At 31.9% G+C, this 24,248-nt stretch overlaps 1 long non-coding RNA gene across 1 annotated transcript in view; it reads left to right on the top strand.

Annotated features, from left to right (window-relative positions):
* The window catches only part of LOC129976489 (uncharacterized), a 72,715-nt gene extending 48,909 nt beyond the window's left edge, over nucleotides 1–23,806 (top strand). Inside the window, exons 5-6 of the long non-coding RNA XR_008785148.1 lie at nucleotides 8,228–8,286; nucleotides 23,533–23,806. This is a non-coding gene — a long non-coding RNA (uncharacterized LOC129976489). The remainder of the gene's footprint in view (nucleotides 1–8,227; nucleotides 8,287–23,532) is intronic.
* The last annotated feature ends 442 nt before the right edge of the window (nucleotides 23,807–24,248 follow it).

Genomic DNA, 24,248 nt, shown 5'->3' with positions numbered 1-24,248 from the left:
TAAAGTAATATAAATTTTAAGAGCTAAACTTTAATGTCGTGAAACTGGAGTGGTCTCCGAAAATTTTTCTTTCGTTCTCTTTAATAAAAGTGAATTTCTTTTACGCATTTCCCCCAATAGATTGATATGAAAATTTGACACACAACACAACTGCAGTCAGAAAATAACACACCAGATTTGAAATATATAAATCATTGCATTTACATATTTCTGAAAATACATACTGACCGATAATGAAGCCTTCGTTGGATTTCGCATAAAAGTTGTCTACTGCAGTTTGCAGTAGAATAGACAATTCAATTATTACATGTTTTACAATTGAGTTTACATGTTTTTGAAAGTAATAAATGATAGATGGTCAATCTCTTGTTTTATTTGGATCTAACTTTGAAAAATATCTATACTATAGATGTTCTGTGTATCGAATTTTATTTATCTTGCTTTCTTCGTTTCGTAATTATCTTGCTAATTTATATTCAAAAAGACTTGCTCTGAAACGAATTTTGCTCAAAATTTGATGGAAATCTGCGAATTAGGGTGAAACATATACCAAATTTCATCTGTCTAATACAAAGTATTTTTGAGTTATCTTTCACAGATGGACAGATAGACAGACATTTTCCAAAAATGTGTTCATTGAACTTACCGAGACGTGGAAATTTCTCAGTCTCGAATTCGAGTTTATTGTCGATTAAAATATATTTTTCTATACTTCATATACGAGAAAGTAAAACAATTCTTGTATACTTTGTGATTAGAGTATCCAGTCGTTTTCCGATTTATTAAAACATTTTTTTCAAATTTCTGTCAAGCTGAACTAACTACTTTTGCACATCAATTCTATAGGAAATTTATCGACTTTACGTTTATGGTAAAGATTCGAACAAGAACGGTGTTAGGGAACCGGCTAGAATTCCATGAAACTGAATCTTTTGAACACAGAAAGCAGATAATGAATTGGTAAATTTTAAAAGTTATATTGCTTCCTATTCCTAGTACTAACAATAAAGGTGAACTTGTGTATATATTAAATTTGATATATAATATAGGAAGATGGAAATGTGTAGCGCGTAGCGATTGGTTTGATATTTTAATTTAGTAGAAATGAAGCTGAATTTTGGAATTTTTTTGACTATAAATTTTGGAAATATTATTGTACAAAAACGAATTGCATGCCATTTTAAAGTTATGACATCAATTTAATAATAGCTCAGTTTTTTCCTGAATTTTGGGAATTTTTTCTAAACATTTTAAACATATTTTCAATTTATTGCCTTTCTGCCTTTTAATTACATTTTCATTGCTCCATCAAGTATTTAATAACGTATTATTATTTTTTTTTTCATCTTCAAACCCTAAAGAGGAACCTCGTCTTCGAAAAAGGATACGGTTTATTATCCATGTGGCTTTCTAGACGAATAAAACAGTAGGTACACTTCATCACTCTTTTACGTTTCTAATAACACGTTGATATCATGGGATTAGTCTGTATTAGAAAGATTCATGCAGGCTACAAATAGAAGATACGTCAAATAGTTAAAATGGTAGGGCTTTAATGTCTCACAAATTAAAGGAATAACGCAGCTAAACGACTGGACCGAAATTCTATATAATCACTACTTTCGGTGAACTTGCTTTTGGTCTCCCCAAAACTTTCTCGTGTACTCTTTATTGCACGCCAATGTCAATTTATTAGTTACGAAATATTAACTTTTTGGCGTGAATTTAGTATTTTTACTGAATCTCGTGTTGTCCTTGGTGAATTATTTTGCGATAAATCCCTGGCATGCGTGAATAGTGTCCACAAATCGATTTTTTTCTTTTCAGACAAGTATTTCTCTACCGATTAGAACAAAAGTTGGACGCGAAGCTGCACTTGTAATCACAAAATCAATTACAAGATTTAATATATTTAAGTCACTGCGTTTATGAATGATGGAATTTATTTCTGAAAGTACAGACCGACAGTCAACATGTTGTTGGATTTGGCACAAACCTTTATAAGTGTCAACACTATAGATGTTAAATCTCTATACCAAATTTTATTTATCTTGCTGTCTTTGTTTTGTAATTATCGTTGGTACTTATATTAAAACAGCCGGACTTCCTCTGAGCAGATTAAAAATTTGATAGAAAACTGCAAATTCTGTATAATTACCATATACCAAATTTCATTCGTTTAGGTCAAATCGATTTTAAGTTACATTTGTCACAGATATATGGAAGTCGGGAAGGTATAAAATATCGAGATTCGTCAAAATCTCCAATTCGAATTTTTTTGGCGATTATTATACTTTCTCTATACGTATTCGAGAAAATAAAAAAGCTGGCTAGTTTTGAATAGACACTTGGAATTTCGTAAAAACAGCCTATTTGTTAGGAAAGATATAAAGGTAATTTTTTAATCTCGCATTTTTTTCAAGTGTTTTTTTTAATAAAATGCAGAATTTTCAATGAAATTTCATAAAAATTTGCAGAATGTTTGAAAAAAATTGAATTATTATATTCACATGTAAAATGAATGCTGTACATGTTCAATGACTAATTATTTTTTGTAAATACGTTTTAATTGTACATGCGTTAAACACAGAATATTTGCCCTCCCAAAAATGAAATATGGGCAACTGCATAAAAACTGCAACTGAATACATTCGCCATTCTGAAAAGATATCGCTGCTGTAGTGATCTAAATTTCATCATCTCTCTTAAGTTAAAAGATGGACTTTTAAAATATTTAAACTTGAATCTTCGAAAAAATCTTCAAATTCCATAAGAGGTTAGATATAAATTAAATATGTCTTCATATTTGCAAGAAACAGACTTAAGATAACATTTAAATTTGACTTAATATATTCATTTAAATTTGTGCAAAAAGTGAATTTCTAACATTATGTAACTGAATTTACACGATATAATTAAAAGCATACGGGCTACTTGAAGGTTTAAATTGTGCTTTAATCATGACAGGGCATTCGACGACCTTCTTTGCTGTTTGAGGAAGGCTGTCCATAAATTTTTGCGTGATTCTGCCGAGATTGAATGCCGTTCTTCTAAAAGAAAATTGGAAACCCTGACATGGCTATAGGCCGTTAGAGTCTAAATCCAATTTGAAATTTTAGTTATTTGTCTCCTGTTTTTTAGGAATTTGACTGCATTGCACAGGATTTTGATCTCATTTCCATAAAATACTTGTGGGGTTAAACAGAATGTCGTATTCGAGCTAGATCATAAGGACTAACATCAAGGACAGGGGTTCTTAGTTATCTTCTGCAAGAATAACATGCAATTTTTGTTTTCAATCGCATTATAATTGAAGTCACTTAATCGGAAATCTGCTATTTCTGCAAGTACTAATGGATTACATAATTAATTTTTTTGTTATTTGAGAACTTAAATTACTGCACTTTTTATTATGTATTTACAAATTAAGCATGAGGAAGCTTGTGTAATATATTTTTAATCTTAATTAGAATTCGGGAATTACTGTTCCAAATTGAAAGAATAACTGTGTGTTTTAAAGCCCATCTTTTAGCTGCTCTTTAGAGAACGATTTATTGTTTTTTTTTACTGCATTACGAGAATTTTAATGGCATTCATATGGAATTTTTTATACGGTGTCCTATATATTTGCCTTTGGAATTATAAAAGGTAAATATGCTATAATTCATTCATGCGTAGTTAATTTTTTTTTTCTAAAATACTTATATCTTTGAATATTTATTGAGGAGATTTGGGCACAATTAAGCATTTCACGAAATTAAATTTTGAACATTCTAAATATAGTAGAAATGAAATTTAATTAATCCCTTCTGATAAGGCTTATAAAAGTGAATAGATTTCAATCTGAGATACTTAGGTGTATTATGAGCCACTGAAATTATTTTTTATTTCCTTCCATGTAGTTGAAAATATCCAAATATTTATGAAATAAATATCAGTTGCAATTCCATACTTGACCTTCTCTACGTCGATCAAGCAGTCTTATTGGCGAAATCTTTGACGTAATTCCAGATGATAAATCTAAATGGGATAAAATATAGTAATCGAGGAGGTCACAGAAATGGATCTTAAAATGGATGGATGGGTGAACTAATCCATCTTCGGGAAACGCTGGTTGAGGCAATCGCTCACAAATTTTGACGTGCAATATGGTAGTACTAATAACTTCCTTTTTAGATAGGGCATCTCAAATATTAAACTTTGGAAAATCGCATTAATGCTCGGCGGCTGCTTGAGGCGTTTCTCTGCCCCACATTCGACAGTTGTGATGATTCACACCGCTTGATATTCGAAAAATGGATGAAAAAAAGAACAAAAATTCTAACATCACATTCTTGCTTATATTTAATGTTAATTTTTTTTTAAAAGGTCCAATATGTTCGGGACATTTTATGTAATTCACTTTAGATTATAATACGTTTTGATACACATTTTGTAAGTTTCATTTGATTTGGTTGAAAATTCTGCGTTTTATAATCCTAAAAGCTTGTGAAAAATTTGGGATTTGAAAAAAACAAATTATACTCCTCAATGTTTACGCTGCTTGCACGGAAATGCGTATAATCGTGCCTCACAGCATCTACCATTACTGAATGATCCGCATCATTATCTGCTTTCTGTTAAACGGCGGGAACAAAATAATTTTCATTTACTGGTTTTTCTCTAAATGCCACATGGCGGAATCTTCACGGTAAAATGTGGGAATAGTTGTATATTTTTTATATAATAGTAATTTTAAGAGAGTACGTCCATCATTTATGGTGAAATTCGAAACAGTATGTAAATTTAAAAGTAACCAGATAGTTTTGATCATGTATTTACAGTAAATGACATTAATCTAGTGATTACTTATAATAACCGATGATCGTTCATAAACACCAATTTATTATATTAACCTATTATTTAGTAAATATTAGGGAAAGCAACGGATATGTTAAAATTCTGTCTTTGTTGATTATTCGAAGATTACAGATAAGTTGAATATTTGGATTTTTAAGAACATTATGTTACCCATGTGGCACATTGGTAATTAAGATTACAGTCCTGAGCTGCACATGCTCTGCATAAATCGAGTATTCCTCCAATAAATGTTAGCTCTTGTTTTCATCCATGGAGGGAAAGGATGGAGGACGCTACATTGATTAGATATTGGCGCTAATGAATAATTATTTGCAATACTTTGGTCCGGGCATCTTCGACTAGCTTGAATTATTAGCAAATTTAAAGATTCTTTCGTAACTAAACTTAAAAAACAGAAAATATTTTTTGTCCTATTACACCATGACAAATCAGTATTATAAACATTTAATTACGACTTCATCATCAATGGTTTTGTTAAGCATCGCATTAACATAGTGTTAAAATGTCAAAATGGTGGGGTCATAATTTTAGTTCATAATTTCGAAAAGAATAGACTTAAACAAATGAAATTTAGTTTCCAGGAGTTTTTGATGTCGTTTTGAAATGTATTGAATAAAATGGTTGTTACCATTGGAAGTTTTGAAATGTTTTCTTATTTCAGAATATCGAAGGAACCTTGTGAAATTTTTAATTCAAAAATCTTTACATTAATTCCTTTCGAGTGGTTCCTTTTTTAATAATTGTACTATGAATAAGAGTAGAATAAATATAGGCGGGTACTTTATTTTTTCCGAGACTCTATGTTGGCACCAATTTGAACACTTTAGTTTGATCTTCATGAGATGACGTCGACAGAACAGTTATTAAATTCCGCTGCATTTCGTTCAATCTGTTCATTTCCTGTGAAGAATCCAATAACAATTTATAGATATGCATTTTTTTTTTTTTTTTTTTTTTTTTTTGTGAAGTGCAATAAGTTCCGAATTCTTAAGCAGTTAAGGCAAATCTCTGTTGGTAGTTATACTGGTTGGATTTCGGAATACCATTTGTAAGAAATCTAACTTGCCAAGGACTTTTTTTGCCGATGAAGATTTTACAGAATAGAATTAAACAAATGTTTAAAATGCGTTTACGAAAGTTAAAAAATAAAAAATGATGGTATCGCTTCATTTTTGAGGGAAGGGGTCATATGATATCTGTATGAGTATGGGGAAGTATCAATAAGTATCGCGCATCATTTTGAAAACTATAATAAAAGATGGAGAGTGGTTCGCTTCAAACCTTTCTTGCATACTCTAGAAAAATTATCCCCACGCATGCAATAAAAATTGTGGATCTTAGGTAAGGCAGAGAATATCTTGTATGGCAGTGGCGTACAATAGACATGAAATGCCAACTTTCCACGTGAATTTAGCATTGTTACTGAATTTGAGATCCTTGGTGAGTTTTTTTGGCGATTTATCCCCGGCATAGGGTTAATAACATCCGAAAATTGAATTTGTGGTTTAGACAATATTTTCCCAACCGACTGGACAGAGAACAGCACTTGTATTCAGAAAAAAACGAACCAAATTTATATGTTTGAGTTATTGCAAACATGTTTCAAAAACTATTGACAAACAGACGAGCAATCTTTAGTTGGAGTAGGCTCAAAATTTGATAGATACCTACTCTATTGATGTTAAATCCATCTATCTTTCTCGTTTTGTAACTATTTTGTTAATTTATATTCGAACATATGGATTGACAGACTTCTTCTGAAAGGAATTTGCTGAAAATTTGACAGAAATCGACACATTTGCTGCAAAGACTGTATACCAAATGTCATTCCTCTGGCCCAAAGCGTTTTTCGAGTCATCATTGTTACAGACACACATAATGTCAAAAATGTGTTTTCGAGGTCTAAAACGAGGAAATTCTTCCAAATCTCGAGTTTGAATATTTTGATTACAATACTTTTTCTATTTCATTTACGAGAATGAGTAGTATGAAATTACTTCCATTTTACTACCTTTTCGGCATAACTACCATTTTTGTTGAGGCATTTCAGTTTATAGCTTGAAAATCCAGATCTCATAAAAGTCCATCGTTTGTAAGCAGAGCCGCTCTTACAAAGCTTGTTTGAGGGTCACCATCATAAAACTTCATTTTGATCATCGAAAAACCTCTTTATGGGTTCAAATAGAAGGAAAATAGAGTTTTAATTCCCTTGCTGTTTGAAAGGAACTCCAAAATTTGTTAATCGAATATTTGCAATGTTGAACGAATGGGAGATAAATCTTCCCAGAACTTATCGAAAAACAGCAATATGTATTTGTTGATTACAGATAATATATATGTATATATGTTTCCTGATGGGGATGTTGTTTAGGGTTTCAAAGAATTCAAAAGCATAGTAATTCCCATTTGGTGTTCTGGTCATTAAGAGCACAATCCTGAACGCGATACGTTTATCATCTGCAAGGGGTAGATGACTTTTTTTTTTTCCTTTACAGGCAGGGAATGGATGAAAATTCTACTTAATTTGGAATCGGTCGAGTCATACTTTCACATATTTGAGATAAAAATAAAAGATTGTTTTTACCGGTATTGGGAATATTTTCATGTAGATGCTTTGAAGTATATATTTACGCATAAGCATGTGCTTCTATGTAGAATATTATAACTTATAAAATTCTCTTTTGGCCTGCAGCATTATTTTGAATTGAAAATATCAATCGCTCGAATGAGTTTTAAAAATTGCCGTTGCGAATATTTTCATAAAAATACTAATTAAGAAAAACTCTTTAAATTTATATAAGCATTTCTCAATATGCTAAATCAAATCAAAATAAAACAAAGCTATAAACATAATTAAAAAATTATCACTAATCTAAAATAAGTTTAATTTAAAATCAAATCAATGCAGAATTTTTTTTATTTGTAAAATGGAGGGTATCTGCAAAGAATTTGTTCTAATTGATCGAACAATGACTGGCAAATATAATTTAAATAGTCGAATGAAGTTTAGAATGGGTCGCATTTACCAAAATTGTATTGATGAAAACAATCTTTCTTTCATGGTAATATACTCAGACATGCAAGTTGCTCGTAGACTTTTGGCAAAAAAATACCCCAATGTTTTTGTATTGCATATTGTATTTATCTGATTTAGTACAATGAGTAAACTTAAAAGGAAATTAAAAAGTGATATTTTGATGTTATTTTAAGCATACAAATTTTCCCCTTTCTTTTTTCGAGGACCATTTAGAAAGTGATCTGGAACAGACATTGAATAATTATTAACTGCAACAAATGTGTTGAAACCAAAATGGAATATTTTGAATAGAAAGTGAAAGCAAACAATTTTTCTATTTTTTTTTTACAGGTCCAATCTTAAAATTCTTCGACACGTGGTACAGGACTAGCAAAGTGTGAGAGTGAAAGGTAAGTAATCACCATTTTCAAGAAGTATTCCTTCATTCAATGACTCTTTTGTATTCCTCTATTTTTCTCCTGCCGTCCTTTAATCCTTTTCATCTTTTAAGAATAAAATGATACAAAAGATTATGTAACAAAATAAGACTGTTTTAAAGTTCCGAATTTTAAAAAAGCATTAATCATAAAAAAATCTTTTTCATTTACATTTATGTATGCAAGTACGTCCTGCTTATTATTTGGAACCTTAAAATATTAGATTTAAAGTTGTAATTAAAAAACAAATATAGAGCAGACAGTACAACATTGTCAGTCGGACAAATTAAACAGTGATTTTTGCTTTCTCATATACAAGTAAAGAGAAAATATTGTAATAGTCAAAACATTTGAATTCGAGATTTTGAGAATCCCGGTATATATCGATACTGTGCCCTCCAAAGTACGAGGGAAAAAAAGTACTATGCTGTAGCTCCTGCCACTCTTTGTAAATTTTTAAAAACGTATGTTTATTGTGTTATCATTGCACATGTAGAGAAAGTTCAGTTCCAAATACGCTTGATCTCTTTGAATGTTCAATTCTTATTGAATTATAACCATAAACCAAGAATCACCCTCTGTTAACAGCATTTTCAAAGAGTTTTCACCATTTTCATTGAAGAAGTGAAATGGAAGTCTTTTTTACCCTCTTTTGGTCAAAAATCAAAACTTAGTTTAACTAACACACGTCTCATCTTTAAATCTTCGGTTAGAATGAAGCATAAGGATTGAATCGAATCCTAGTGATTGCTTCACTCTTCAGGTAACTAAATGATATCGCAACTCCAGTGATATTGGTGATTTTGACTTATAACAGAAACTTAAAATCGTCAACAACAAAAAAAATGGACACCTCTGTGACATTGTTATTTAGTATCGCTTGTTTACGAAAACGGTGCTGATTTAAATGATGTGCGTTGATAAGTTTCTTCCCGTTGAGAAATTAATTTACTAAGTTAATAACTAGAATATCAAAATGTTTCCATTACATGAATCGAAATATTTCAATAAATCGACCCACCAGGCTATATATATGTACATCAAATTTTTTTCGAAAAATGTAGTAGTTCCCTTTATATATATTTGAAAAATCCGCCTAAAAAAAGTCAACCCGCCGGGGGCCGGGCGTTAAGTTATTTGAACACGTTAATTAGCAAAGAAAAAAAATCGTTTGCATTTTAAGAAATTTGAGAAATATAATCATCACGAATCAATTATATTCTTAATATCAGCATGCGTTTTCGATTCAGAAATATTTCCTTTTTACATATATCCTTTTTATAGATTGAGGCACTCCAATTAATTTTCAGATCTATACGTCATTCATCCTTATCAGTCCTGCCAATTTAAGGATTTAATAACAATCATGACGATTAAAATATCTTGTATATGCAAATTTAAATAAGATGCTGATTTGTGAGATGCGAATACCATAAAATCATTTTAAGCCAATGAAATTATCGGAGTTCATTCAAAGGAGAGAATTTTATTTTCAGAGAGAAATGATTGGAGATTAAAGTACATAAGGTTAATTTATAATAATAATAATGATACTCATGGGTTTTTTTACATAAAATTCAATTATATTTTATCAATTGCTTTCAACACTGAAATATTGCTTAAATATTTCTATAACATTTCACTTAATTTTTTTAACATATTTCACTTGTCCGTATGCGAATTATATTGAGCAAAGAACTGTAGGTTTCGAATAACGTGAATACTAGATTTCAGTGGATTATCACTTTTCAGACCGCTTTGAGTTGAGAAAAAAAGTTTTTAAAATTGCACCATTCTGTCCGGGAATACATTAATCTTAAAAATAGGTGGGTTTTAGAATCTTGAATTGGTTGAAAATTCTTCGTGGGGCTCTATGGTACTTTTAAATTTATTTTTAACCTTCTAATATTTGTAGACTAGCATTCTGTCTGTCAATTGCACAATGAGTTGCGTTGAATTAATTGAAAAAAATTAGTACTATAAAGAGTAAAAATAACAAAGTGATGGATATTCTTTTTGTTATGTAACGGCTGATGTATTCTGAATGAAAAATGACAAGCGAATCCAGTTTTATATACTATCATGCTATGAGTCTTTGAGCTCCTGGTTTAAAATTATTTTTTACGTTAATACAGCTGTAAAAGAGGAAACTACTTTATAATTAGAGGGTTGATTATTTTAATATGTTGATATTATCCCTCATCTAATCAAAGAAATTTGCGAATGAGTGCTTAGTACTAACTTATTACATATATAAATAATAGGCGTCGGTTCATTTCCTCATTTTAATATTAGTTCACTTACTGAAGGGTAAGAAATGGTCCTGATTTTCTTAATTTTTTTTTTAAAAAATCATTTATTTCAAAACGATAACTGCTGGTAAAGAATAACAATCGATTTGATATTTCTACATTTAATCTGCCCTCAAATCCATATTTCTATCCTGTGAGCGGAATAAAAAAGTCCTTTTTTTAAAATAAAAGATTTTTATTATTAAAATCGTATGATTAGAAAATAAATTTGAGATTTATATAACGGTGACAATATTTTCTTCGTGGAAGATGAAATTTATCGGAAATTTATAAATTCAAATTACTTTAGTATATGATCCCTCAAAAGAGGAGCATCTATTCCCTGTGTGGATTTTAGAAATTTCACAAACACAGGATGCGTCACAAATTCTTGCAAACTTTAAAAAAAAATCATTGAATAAAAATAATGCTTGAAAGGAGTTGCAGTTTCCGTAAATACGTTCAGAGAGTTTTGCATTTTTTTTTCCCCACTAAAAATAATTAAAGAAAAAAATGGACGATAGTTGGTGTTCACGCGTTAAACTGAGATTGTTTATGCATATCAGGGAAAGAAAGCACAGTAACTTAGAATCTTTTATTAAAAGCAAAGCTTTTAAAGCAAAAAGATGTTTAATAAGACCGCCACCACAAGGTATTGAGCAAGTAATGCGCGTAACTAGCAGTTGAATTTAGCATGTCGGCATCGATCTCACCGAAGACCCGTTGAACAGTACCTTATTATTCCGCCGAAGTGGCTGGAGAGAACCAGTAGACACCAGACTTTAGTTATTTCCATAACCAAAAGTCCGTCTGGCGATCTTGGGGGTCACTTAACCCTTAACTGGGGACGTGCAGTCTGTGAAACCTCTAGCGATGGATTTTCGGTCACCCCTATTCTATTTTTAGCTCAATTGAATGGATTGACCCTGTAGCTTCCTGTTTTGTGACATTCAATACAGTGCACTTTTTCAACCGATTTCAGCGGATGCTTTTTAAAATAAGTCAGTTATTTCTTTGAGTGTGGTCTCTAAGACCGCAGCTCCCTGTTAGTGTCCCAGTGATAAACAAGGCTTAGCAGATGGCACTAAAACTGGAGGGCCAAAATATCATCCAATTTACTGATCATATTATAAAGCATTGCTCCAGACAATTTTAAATGAAGCAAAAAGTGATTTTAGTGATGACGATAATTGTACAGAAGAGGTTTTCGATAAAACTTCGTATTCAACTGATTTTGATATTTATGTTCAAACATAATTAATTTTTCCAGTCATAATGTATTTCGAAAACTTTATCAAATTTATTAATATACCAAGAGATATAAGTACAGAATTTATAGGTTGATTTTTATACTAGTTCTTAACATGTATGTTTAAAATGCTTTAGAAAACCGTGCTATGAAAGCACGATAAAAAAAAAGGCAAATTTTACCCTTTTGCATTTTTTTTATTTATCAAATAATTGCTGAATTTTATATTGTCTTCTATATACCTTCATATACTGTAAAAATAATTGATTTAAAAAGTAAAAAAAAAAAATAACATGTTTTTTTTTTTTCAAGATTATTATTTATTGTTATGTGTAATTTGAGGAGAAAATGTATTCCAACGCATTTACTTTTTTCAAGGATAATATATTCTGAAAAATTTCTAAAATATATCTATCTCGAGAAAAAAATATCTGCGAAATGTATTGGCAATTTTTCATACTAATACATTCATTAGAAAATTTAATTTGAGTGTAAATGAAATGCGGTCTCGTAGTGAAATGGTATCCCCAGTTAAGTTCTACAATTTCACCTCCCCAGTTAAGGGGTAATCTTACATCCTCGACTTATCATTAGGTTCTCAGGGAATGTATCGAGGATGAACATTCTGACGGAACGAACAACGCGAGACGGAACATCATACTGCGCATGAAGATGACGGCAGGTAACACACATCTTTGCTGCAATGCAGACGTACCGTGGTGTCACAAAAGCACAAGATTCTGTAAAGGCAGAACAGGTTTTCCAACCGGAGATGGAACAATGTTCTTCAAAATAAAAAAGTCCAGAATGAGGGAAGTGGTGATCGAACAGTCACACGCAAAGAATTTGGTGATTTGGACTTGTAGCCGGTACAATAAAAAATGGGCTTCATCTATCCACATGATGTACTGCAACTATTGTGGGTCAGATTCCATTTGTGCAAGCGCTCATCCTGCACAGGCTTATCTTTCATCGGAATCGACTGGAATTATGTGGTGAAGTGCTTCTGTTTGGTACGTGTGCAGTTTCAAAATGCTGCGCTAATTGCGTCGGATCTACATTTCCGGAATCCTCATTAATCTCTCAACTTAACGTGCACTTCTACTTCCTATTGATGTCTCGGCTGTCAAATTTCTCATGGCTATCCAACAGGGATGTGGCCAACATAGTATCCTATTAAAAAAGAAACGGCTTTTGCTCGTCTTGATTCCTTTCACCGAGCGGAAATTTCACAATGATTTAGTTATTATTCATCGGTATTATGCAAAAGTTGAATCACTAATGCTCAAGAACGAAATCATTCTGCTGGCATCAAATGACGGATCCGTTTCTAACCTTGTGTTAATTAGTTATCTTCTTTTGTAGATAACATCTGGATTTGACATTTGAGTCCATTTGTCAGTCATATTTTGAATCATTTTTAATGGGGGAAAATACAAAAACTTTCAACATATTCCGAAACCGCATTTTTTTCGAGCATTGCGTTTCTTTATTATTTAGGTTTTTTTGAAGTTTTTACGAGTTTCTGGCGCATCTTTTATACCTTTCCCTGTGTTTTCTCTGTGAAGTGTATGAAAGAGCCGTGAAAGCGAGTATGTGAGTTCATCTTCACAGGAGCTAGAAGTCAGAGTTCTGCCCTCGGGTGCTCAGGGGCCTTTAGCCTCAGAATCTACTGCACATACTCGGCTTAAATTGCTGACTTCGGGCTTGTCTAGATGCCATAAATAACAACAACAATATTTGAAATATGGGAACATCTGTTAATTTTATTGTGTAAATTTCGATCTCATGCAAACCTTTTTCTTATGTTAAATTCACTTTTTCCGCATTAATAATTAAAAATTCATAAAAATATTTAATTTGTATAATTCATCCGTTTGCTGCACATCTTAATGAAAAAAAATGTAGTAAGAGATTGTTTTAAAAAATGTATAACAATCTAATATCTGCGCGAGTTCATAAATCATTTAACATTGAAAGGCTCATTTTTCAAAACACTGTAACTCTTGAAACTACATTTGAAATTCATAAACTTCTATCGTTAATGTTATGTCATGCCAAACTTCTATGTTAATGTCATCGCAATAAATCTATTCAGAAAAATAAAAGCCGTAATGGAAAAAATTAGGAATTGTTAATTAATTCCGAAATCGATTTGTTGATTGGAACAAACGAATCTCTTTAAGTCAATTCCATCGACATCAGTTTTATGAAGATGAAATAATAAATAACAAGTTACGGAGGTGTGCCATATTTTTGTTCACTGCTGTACATTTGGGACGCTTTGATGTATATCAATGCTTAGTGAGTCAACTTTTGATTTTTTTTTATAATTTTTTTTTTTTAAGTTTACATAACATTTCAAAAAATTTCTTCGTATAAATTATTCCTCAGTAACACGAAACTTATAGTAAAATATGAAGTAGCTTCTCCACTATAACAAATACAGTAATTTCACGATTCATATTTTTTTCAAAAATCTGCGGAAGTTAACAGCATTTCTTAATTTTGAATCAGGCTTTTGGCAGGTTTCGAGATTCAGATGCTTTTTCTATTTTGATGTTAGATTTCCCAAACGCATTTGCTTGGGACTCTACCACTTGACTTCTTTTTCTGAATGAACCTTCTTATTGTTGAAACTTAGATTAAAAACTTAATTAAAGGTATTTTATTATATAATTGTATCAGTTGCATAAAATTATAGAGCTTCAAATATTTGTAGAAAAAGCAAAAACAAATTTTGTCTAGGTCATCAATATCGAAATATATATTAATTGTAGAAAAACTTTTATATTTGTCTATAAATCTTTCTCTTAAATTCTCTAAGAAGCTATTATCAGTAGTGTGATATCATAGATTAAAATAAGAGGTGCACCCCGTCTAAAAAGTGTCCTAACACAACTAATTACCAAAGAACTAATTATATTCCAGTAAATTTCAAATTATTTTCTTAAAAAAGAAATCTAAAACGGTCTTCTCAAAACTTCCTTGCAACCTTCCTAATAAAGATATTCCCTCTCCCTAAATGAATACAGAACATCTTGGGCAATACTGAGATTTTTAGTTTAGGATTCCCACGTATTAAAGCTTTGTACTTTTTAGTATAGTGATATAAATAATATGCATTTTCTACGCTTACGCTTTATACTTTCCCGCTTGAAATCAAAACTTAGCAATTCTATTTACAATTCTGCATACCAAAGTTCATTTGTATACATCTTTGAAGTTTTGTTATTGCATTTCCATGCATGAGAATACACATATCAATAAATGGTCTACTCCTCTACGAATTGTATTTGAATGTTGATGCATTTCTGCATTTTAAATGGTAAAATCGCATACTAAATTTCTTTGCCTAAATTGTATTTTTGAGTTATCATTCATATGCAAGCGAAAATACAGAAACGGAGTCGGTCAGTATATCAAGAAATTTTGTTCCAAAAGTTCCATGAAATCACGCTTTAGATGCTAGAACTAAATTTTATTCATCCAACTATTTACATTTTGTAGTTATCGAATGCATTTGTTTTCAAACGAAGGGAAACGTCGTGGGATTGGCTTTTGCTAAAAAATTTCATAGAAATCGAAAATTTGGTTTAAAGATCACACAAAAGTTTGATCCGTCTGAAGCAAAGCATTTTTGAGTTACCTTCCGGCAATGGCAGTTAAAACAAACCAACTAAAAAATTGGATTTGAAATGGAGTAATCTCTAGTTCGAATTTCTTAATGATTACAATACTTGCTTTTTGTACAATACACATTCCAGAATGCAATAAATATCTATTTTTATGGTTAAAATCATCAACGTCGTATTGAAATTCACGCAGTCACCCCTTGAAAACATAAATTTTTAAGATTAAATTAGCTTAAGTACTTATTATTTTTCACAAAACCATGTGATGAATCATCAGCAGTTGCAATAGTAGCGCACTCCTATAGAATGTCTCTGTTTAGATATATATCGAAAAAAAAATCTATTTCAATAATATTTGATTTAAAATAAATAATTACATAACACACACCTAAACTGTGCATTTTTGAAATTCGCAGATAAGTAAATGTTGTGTAACAAAACACTTAGATACAACAATTTTAGTATAATTGATTCCATTCCGTAGTGAACCAAATAACACTGTATTCAAAGTAAAACAAATTTGCGATAGAGCTTTGGAATTTTGTTTTACTAATGGTATCAATAAATATTTATAATGATAAATTGCATTGATGTTGATACAACACCCAGCGGACGTTCTAGGTATATTTAGTTGTAAATTCTCTCCTAATTAACCTGGAACCCCAAAAACGTTTTCTATGTAATCACCATGAAAAATGATTAAAAATGACGAAAATTTTCAAATTCCTTGCTAAAATGTGGAAAGGAGAACCAAGTATCTGCTGCTATACTATTTATTCGACACCGAATAACGTTATGGTGTTATAAAATAAAGATGTTTTCGAAAATTCATTCAATAAAGTTTGACTCTTTGAAATTGTAAAATCATCATTAATTAAATAGTAATTTGTTGCTGACAATCTGAGAAACTCCTGCTAATTAAAAACTAGTATATTAATCTTTAATTAAAACGGAGCACAATATTTTAATGGATACCTTAAAATGGAGTTATTAGCTGTGTCTATATATAATTTTGGTTTTAAATGTAATGCAATACCGACTTCCAGAAGAAAATGGAAACGTCAAAATTCAAAATTATTCAACTTCCTTAATCTATCTAGTTAAAATACTATTGTGTAGTGAACACAAAATTATAAATTGTGGAATTTATCAAACTCGAGGCTTTATGTTGTAGTAAAAACTATTTTAGATGAAATATTTTATTAAATGATAAACTGAAATATTTTTATTTTTTGTATAAATAACTTTCAGAGTCGTATTCAAATGATTGATTTTCAGACTTTCTATATCTGGTTTTAAATATTTACTATTAGATAGGTGTAAGGTACACTTTGTGTATCGATGAAAGAATTGTAATCGCTTAGCTTATGTTAACTTGTGAAAACGAATTTTGGTAACAGATGTTTGGTTGTCGATGCTCGCCACGGTTGTAATCTACGCAGATGCTTTACCACAATAATAGATTTTTATTTTTCTAATTAAGAACTCTTTCTTAACATTTAAATTTCAAGACCCTGATTGTAAATCAGCCTTATATGGAGCAGCCGGAATCTAATGGACTTACAAAGGGAATTTCAAATAATATTCTATAAAAAAACATCGCACTCGTTAAGCATTCTTTGGAGCTTTCAGAATCCTCGCCAAGGAATGATAATCTCGCCAAGATTGTTTCTGCCTGAACGTATTCCAAAAAACGCCCACGCATAGTAAGTGAAGTTTATGAGATACTTTATATACTTTCATTTTACTTGTGATAAAACCTTGTACAAATCAGTGCGAGTATTCTAACGAATGTTGAATATTCATTTCGCATTACCTTCAAAAATATTATTCTCTTTGCAAAATGTATTGCTTGCATTTTAAACAAGAACGTCGCCAAGCAATCATCGCTTTTTAAACAAGAACGTAGCCAAGCAATCTTCGCTAATTTATTTCGTTCGTCAAGAACAGTGAACAGAAATTTAAAAAAAAATGTCAACAAAAGATGATATCATTTTTAATTCTTTAGACTCGCAACCGCTGCAAACTTGAACGATAGTTCAACTGAAAAAAGAATTACGTTTCAGAAATCTTTCGCTAACTGGAAATAAGAATGAATTAATTTTGCGTATTGTAGAGGATAATAATAAAAGAAATAGTGAAGGAACTTTGGAAGAATTAAATGTTCTTCGAGTGCAGAATCTTAATAACGCTGAGGGGGCAATTTCTGATAATGCACATTTATTGACAGAGATTGAATCTCTGCTAAAACAAGTAGAACTTTTAAGTAATTCTTCTACACAATCGCCACTTCCTATGCCTCCGCCCTCTCAAATAGATCCGAATATCGCAGCTATTCTTTCTACATTAATGGAATCGCAAAAACTATTTTTAGAAAGACAAGTAAATCCAAATGTGATTCAAATCACATCTACAAATGACACTGCAAATTCAATCCAAATATTTAAAGGTGATATAATTGAAAATGCACTTGAATGGTTAAAGGAAGTTGAAAGAATTTCAACTTTAGCTAACTGGTCCGACGAATTAAAATTAACTAATGCTATTTCTCGCCTCTCAGGATCTACAAAAAATTGGCAATTAACAACAGGAAAAAATTTTAATGATTGGATTACTTGGAAAAATGCTCTCGCCTCAAGATTTAAAAGGCGTATTACAATGCAAGATTTTTTGGCTCACCAAAATGAACGGAATTTGAGGCATAATGAAAGTTTAGTAGATTATATTTATTCAAAAGACGCTCTTTTGGAAAAAGCTCCCTTCACCATTCCCCAACCTGACCGTATTTCTATGATCATAGGTGATATTACCGAGGAAAAATGGCAACTTGCATTAGCTACTCAAAATATGAATACTGTTGAAGAATTAATTGACAGGGCAACTGCACTTGATGCTATTCGCAGTGCAAAACAAGAGCATAAGAAACATTCTCCGAAATCTCAAATTCGATCTTCTTATACACATGATGAACAACGTCGTAAATACAATCCAGTAACTGACGATGTTATTGATATTACTTGTTGGAGATGTGGAAACAAAGGCCATGCATCTTTTATGTGCAGTTTACCACCTCCTCCACGTGGTTCAACCATAGCTCAACCAAGAAACGCGTCACGACAAAATCAATATACCAACAGTCAAACTAATGCCCAAATCCCATCTTCTAGCAGTACAACTAGTTCTGATAATAACACAGTAGTCAAAACTATAAGTTTGAACTCTTCAAATTCCCGCCGCAACAACAACAATCGCAACTCGACATATGGAAGATCTACAACCGCAAATAGTGCAAATAATAATTCCATAAATTGTATTAGAACTGAAACTAACATACGTGCCTTAATACCTGTTATTATCAACAATGATACAGAAATTCAAGCCCTCTGTGATCCATGTGCAGATATCACAGTCATTCAACAATCTTGTGTTCCAAATGATATTGTTATTAACCCGTGGACTGATGGGCAGTTCCAAGTTGTTGACCATGAAATAAAGCCAATAGGTTGGATTTCTTTAAACATAATTGTTGGTAATTTGGAACATATGATGCTTAAAATTGGAGTGTGCACCCAGCTTCCATTTAAGCTTATTTTATGATTCGATTGGCAACAACAAGTTCAAGCTAGATGCACTTACGACCCTAATGGCTCATTATGTATTTCTACTCCAACTTCATTTCATTTGTACGAATGTATTCATGCTTCGAAACCCAGCATCAACTGTGTCGCTCTTCATCCACCCTCACTACCATCATTAGATGACGTTACTTTGCCAGAAGCAACACCCAATATAATTTCATCCGAAACAAACCTTATCCCTAAATCCGCAGGACTGTCTACAACTCAACAAGCTCAACTTGATGCACTAATTGGCAAATTTACTGATGTTTTTTATTCGAATGATGATAACATTGGACTATGTCCATATGTGGAATTCAAAATCGAATTGCAACATGAAAATCCTATTAGATGTAGACCTTATAGACTTTCAGAGCCTGATCGCCAGTTTCTAAAAACGCAAATTGAAAAATGGTTAAAACAAGGTATTTGCCGTCATTCCAACTCGCCGTACGCAGCACCAGCTTTCATTGTGGAGCAGCCCTTTCATGAAAGTACTCTTAGGAGAGTTGCGGTAGATTTCTCTCGCACTATTAATCTTATCACAAATATTGATCCGTATCCAATCGACCAAATGGAAGACGTTATTCAACGCATGGCAGGCAAGAGCTAAAATTCTAAAATGGATGTAAAATCTGCATTTCACTGCATTCCCATAAGAGACATTGACACCTACAAAACTGGATTTGTCACTCCTGACGGACATTATGAATTTCTTCGAATGCCTTTTGGTGTCACAAATGGCCCATATACAATGACAAGAACGATTAAATTATCCGACAATCATCTGGTACACCACAATGTCAACACATACATTGATGATATATCAACTTCTCATGATGACTTCAATAATCATCTCAAAGTTATATATAAAATCTTTGAAGCAACTCAAAAAGTTCTCTTCAAGCTGACACGAGAAAAAACGCAATTTGCAGTATCAGAAATCACTCTTTTTGGTCGAATTATTTCTCAAGATGGTGTTCGTCCTGATCTGGAACGCATAGCAGCAATTGAACGTTACCTAACTCTCAAATAAATTCATGAAGTTCGTAGTTTCCTTGGATTTGCTAATCAGTTTCGAAAGTATATTCGTAACTATGCTGTTATTGCTAAACCTTTAACAAGCGTTTTAAAAGGTTTAGAAAAGAAGACCAACAATGCTCCCATAGTTTTAACAGATGACCAACAGCGTACATTTGAATCTTTAAAAACTGCAATTACTACTGCTCCAATTCTTTCGTATTTCAAACAAGGATTACCAACCTTTGTAGAAACTGATGCATCTCATTCTGAACTAGGAGCAGTTTTATCTCAAGAACAGAATGGAAAGCGTCGTGTCATTGAATATGCTTCACGTACCTTAAAAGATGCTGAAACACGCTACCACAGTAACTAACTGAAAAATTTCGACTCTATCTCCTAGGTCACAAGTTTCAACTCAAAGCAGACAACTATACAACCGCTTATGTAGTTGCAAAATCTGCAATTAATCGAAAATTTGCACGATATTTAGTGGATTTGGCTCAATTTGATTTCACAACTGAGCAACGACCCGGAAAGCAAAATGTCATCGCTGATCACCTTTCACGTTTCCCAACACCACCTGTTTGTTTAAAAGTTACTGAATGTTATGAATCAGACATTTGAGTGAAACAGAAAAGTGATGACTTTGGTCAGTATATTTTTCGCTTACTCAGAGAAAAAAATCCAAACAAAAGGACAATGTCAATCATATGCAATTACAATATCGATAACAACACTCTTGTGCGAGTTAATAATTCGAAATCTGTAGTAGTGATTCCTAAGACAATGAGAGAGAAAACTCTGATCGCTTGTCACGATGATGTTGGACATATGGACGCAAACAAAAACTCTTTACAATTTGGAATTACGTTATTGGTGGCCAAATATGCGCAAGGACTGTAAAGCATATGTTCGAAGCTGTCATAAATGCCAAATTGTCAACCGACGTACTGCTAATCCCTATGGTCTTTTGAAGCAATTGCCGATTCCATCCACACCTTGGGAAATTGTATCTGCTGACCACATAATCTGTTTGCCAGAAACAAGAAATGGAAATACAAATATGCTTGTCCAAATTGACCACGCCACACGCTATGTAATTGCAACACCTTCTGCATCTCTCGCCGCTCATACAGTGACTGATGCTCTGTATCATAATATAATACTTAAATACATATTTGGCTGTCCATATCTATCAGATGGAGGAACAGCATTTACCGCACGTCACACTCAGCGGTTTCTTCAAAAATATGGAATCGCACAATCAACGACACCACCTTATTCACCACAAGCTAACAGTAACGTTGAACGAGCCAACGGCATCAGTGTGTCCTCTTTGAAAAAAATGACTGACAAAAACATGAAAAAATGGGACGAATTACTTCCAAATGCCTTACTTGCAATTAACACCACGAAACAAAATTCTAGTAAGAAATCACCATTTTATTTACTTCATGGATATGAGCCACGCCTTCCACGTGAACTTCACATTGGTAGCTTCATAGATGACACGCCACGTGAAGACCAATTAGACCTTTTAACTTTGGCCAGGGCAGAAGCAGCAAATAATATGTATGAAACACATTTGGAGAACAAGAAACGATTTGATCTCCATCGCAGATCCCATTCCTTCAAGGCAGGAGATCTCGTATTATACGACTGGCCGAAAAACGGAGATCACAAACTTTCTCCTATTTTCAAAGGACCATTTGTGATTATACGTCCAGTCGGGGCCGTGTGCTACGAGATCAAGTCTACAACACAGCAGAACAAATTTATCAAGGTTGTCCACGTACAACATATTTGCCATTACTTTAAACGAAATTCACCAACCATCGAGGAAAAAAGCACAGACGAAGAGAATGAGAGCCACTGAGCCATCATCAAAACGATATTAAATGGTCTGTGTTCCCCAGAGAATTGAACGAAAACTTTGTTTCTTTTATTTTTATGCTTCAATTTAAAATTTCTTCTGTCTGTCTAAATTTTATATTGAGCGGGGCCGAATGTAAGGTACACTTTGTGTATCGATGAAAGAATTGTAATCGCTTAGCTTATGTTAACTTGTGAAAACGAATGTTGGCAACAGATGTTTGGTTGTCGATGTTCGCCACGGTTGTAATCTACGCAGATGCTTTACCACAATAATAGATTTTTATTTTTCTAATTAAGAACTCTTTCTTAACATTTAAATTTCAAGACCCTGGTTGTAAATCAGCCTTATATAGGGTAGTGCATATTAGTGTATTGATGAGATGACATTTGAAATCTTTAATTTGTAATTTTTTTAATTATAAAAAATGCAATTTTGGATTCATATAATATGAAGTTATGACTTCCTTCCATGTTTCGATCAACATAAAAGATCCAGTTTTGACATTGAAAGGAATGAAATGTCAAAAGAAGTATTTATATGTCTAAGAATAGAGATTTTTCTGTAAACAGACAATTCATAAGATCATTCTTCTTGCATGGATTACATATAAATAGTTTTGAATTGAAACAGAAGGAATTGCATATTCTAAAACTTTTGTATTCAAAATCGCTTAAAATGATAGTTAAATCGCTTAAAATGATAGTTTTTACAGAAATATTTGTAATTGCTTCTTTAAGAAAATACGATTTACGTGTGTTTTTAGAGGGTACATTATAAATTTAATGACGTATTTCGCTTTAATGTAATGGTTATAGTTTGTAAGTTTTAAGAAGTGTTAATATAATTTTTTGACAGATCTGTGCTTGTTATTGTCGGGTATTAAATGTTTTTGATATTTTTTTTAAACCTTTTATTTCAAGGTTTACACATCCAGTGAACTGCTATATTATTGTTTTAAATTCACCTTATTTGTTATCTAACAAATATTAATACTGCAGTTTTTAGGTATTGAACATAAAAAACTTGTTTTGTAAATATTTAAAGTAAATCTGAAAACCTTTCACCAGCGTATAAGCATTATGTTTTAAATCCTCATTAAGTGGCACAAACAAAATTAATAAGTTTGCTGCCTTGATTTTGGCCATATTTAATAAGAAGCATACTTCTTTGACGTCTCCTATTAACGGCCGTGAATATCTAATTAGATAATAAGTATGAACAAGGCGATTCACTTGAACAACAAATTAAACGAAGGAGATATAAAATAAACACCGAAGTTTTCACTCGCATCGAAATTTTCTCTGAAGGAGAAATTTTGTTGTCAGCGTGTTAAAAGTAGTTATCAAAATTTCTTACTCATTTGAGGTATTAAATTTCCAATTCAAGTTTTTCTGCTGTGCTGTTGTTTGAGCCCAAGATGTTCCATATCCTTTGTATGCTATTTTAAATTTGTTTTAAAAGTTTTATCTTTGCGTTGCATGCTTAATAAATTTCTTTGATAATATTTTTTCTTTGTTTCCTCCTTTAGAAATCTTTTTGCATCGTACTGATGGTCGAATGGAGGGTAATATCTAATTTTCAGCTAGAAACTCAAGCCTTCAGAAAGAAAAGAAACATCTTGAGACAGTTATCCATACTTTACTACCAAATCATTCTAATCCAGCATCCTGGAGAGGGGGTCTGTGGTGGTTGTCATCTGACGATTCTCTGGAAACACCAAATGGCAGAGGTTTTGCTTTTAGCAGAAATATATTAATCTGTCATTCGTAAAAAAAATTTAGGCAAACTATACCCTTATTAAATTTTTGCTGCAGCTTCAAAGAGTGGTGGACCGATACCGTGGATATAAATTGTAATTAGAAGAAGAAGAAGAAAACAAAAAATCTTAATCTGAAAGAAATATATTATTACTTCACCAGAGGAATTTTGTTATGGTAACCATTCTGGTTGTCTGTTTTTTCAAAACATACAAATATATTCTCTAACATCAATTCAAGCTCATCTTAATTTGCACCCTCAATATGAGTTGGTTTTCTCCTTGCAAACAAAGTTTGTATAAAGAAGTTGTCAAAAAGAATAACATTGTAAAGAAAAAAAGTGAAAACCGAAAAGAAAAATAATGTCATCTGATAAAGGTTGAAAATTATATCTCCAATAACCGGGTATTTCCTACCTTCAACTGTTTGTGCGACTATTTCAAAGATGCGAATAATATATTTTAAATTCACATGTTTCATATTCTTG

The sequence above is a fragment of the Argiope bruennichi genome, chromosome 7, assembly GCF_947563725.1.
Source record: "Argiope bruennichi chromosome 7, qqArgBrue1.1, whole genome shotgun sequence".
NCBI lineage: Eukaryota > Metazoa > Arthropoda > Arachnida > Araneae > Araneidae > Argiope > Argiope bruennichi.
The sequence above is the reverse complement of the archived record's forward strand: the minus strand, read 5'-3'. Positions and strand labels throughout refer to the sequence as shown.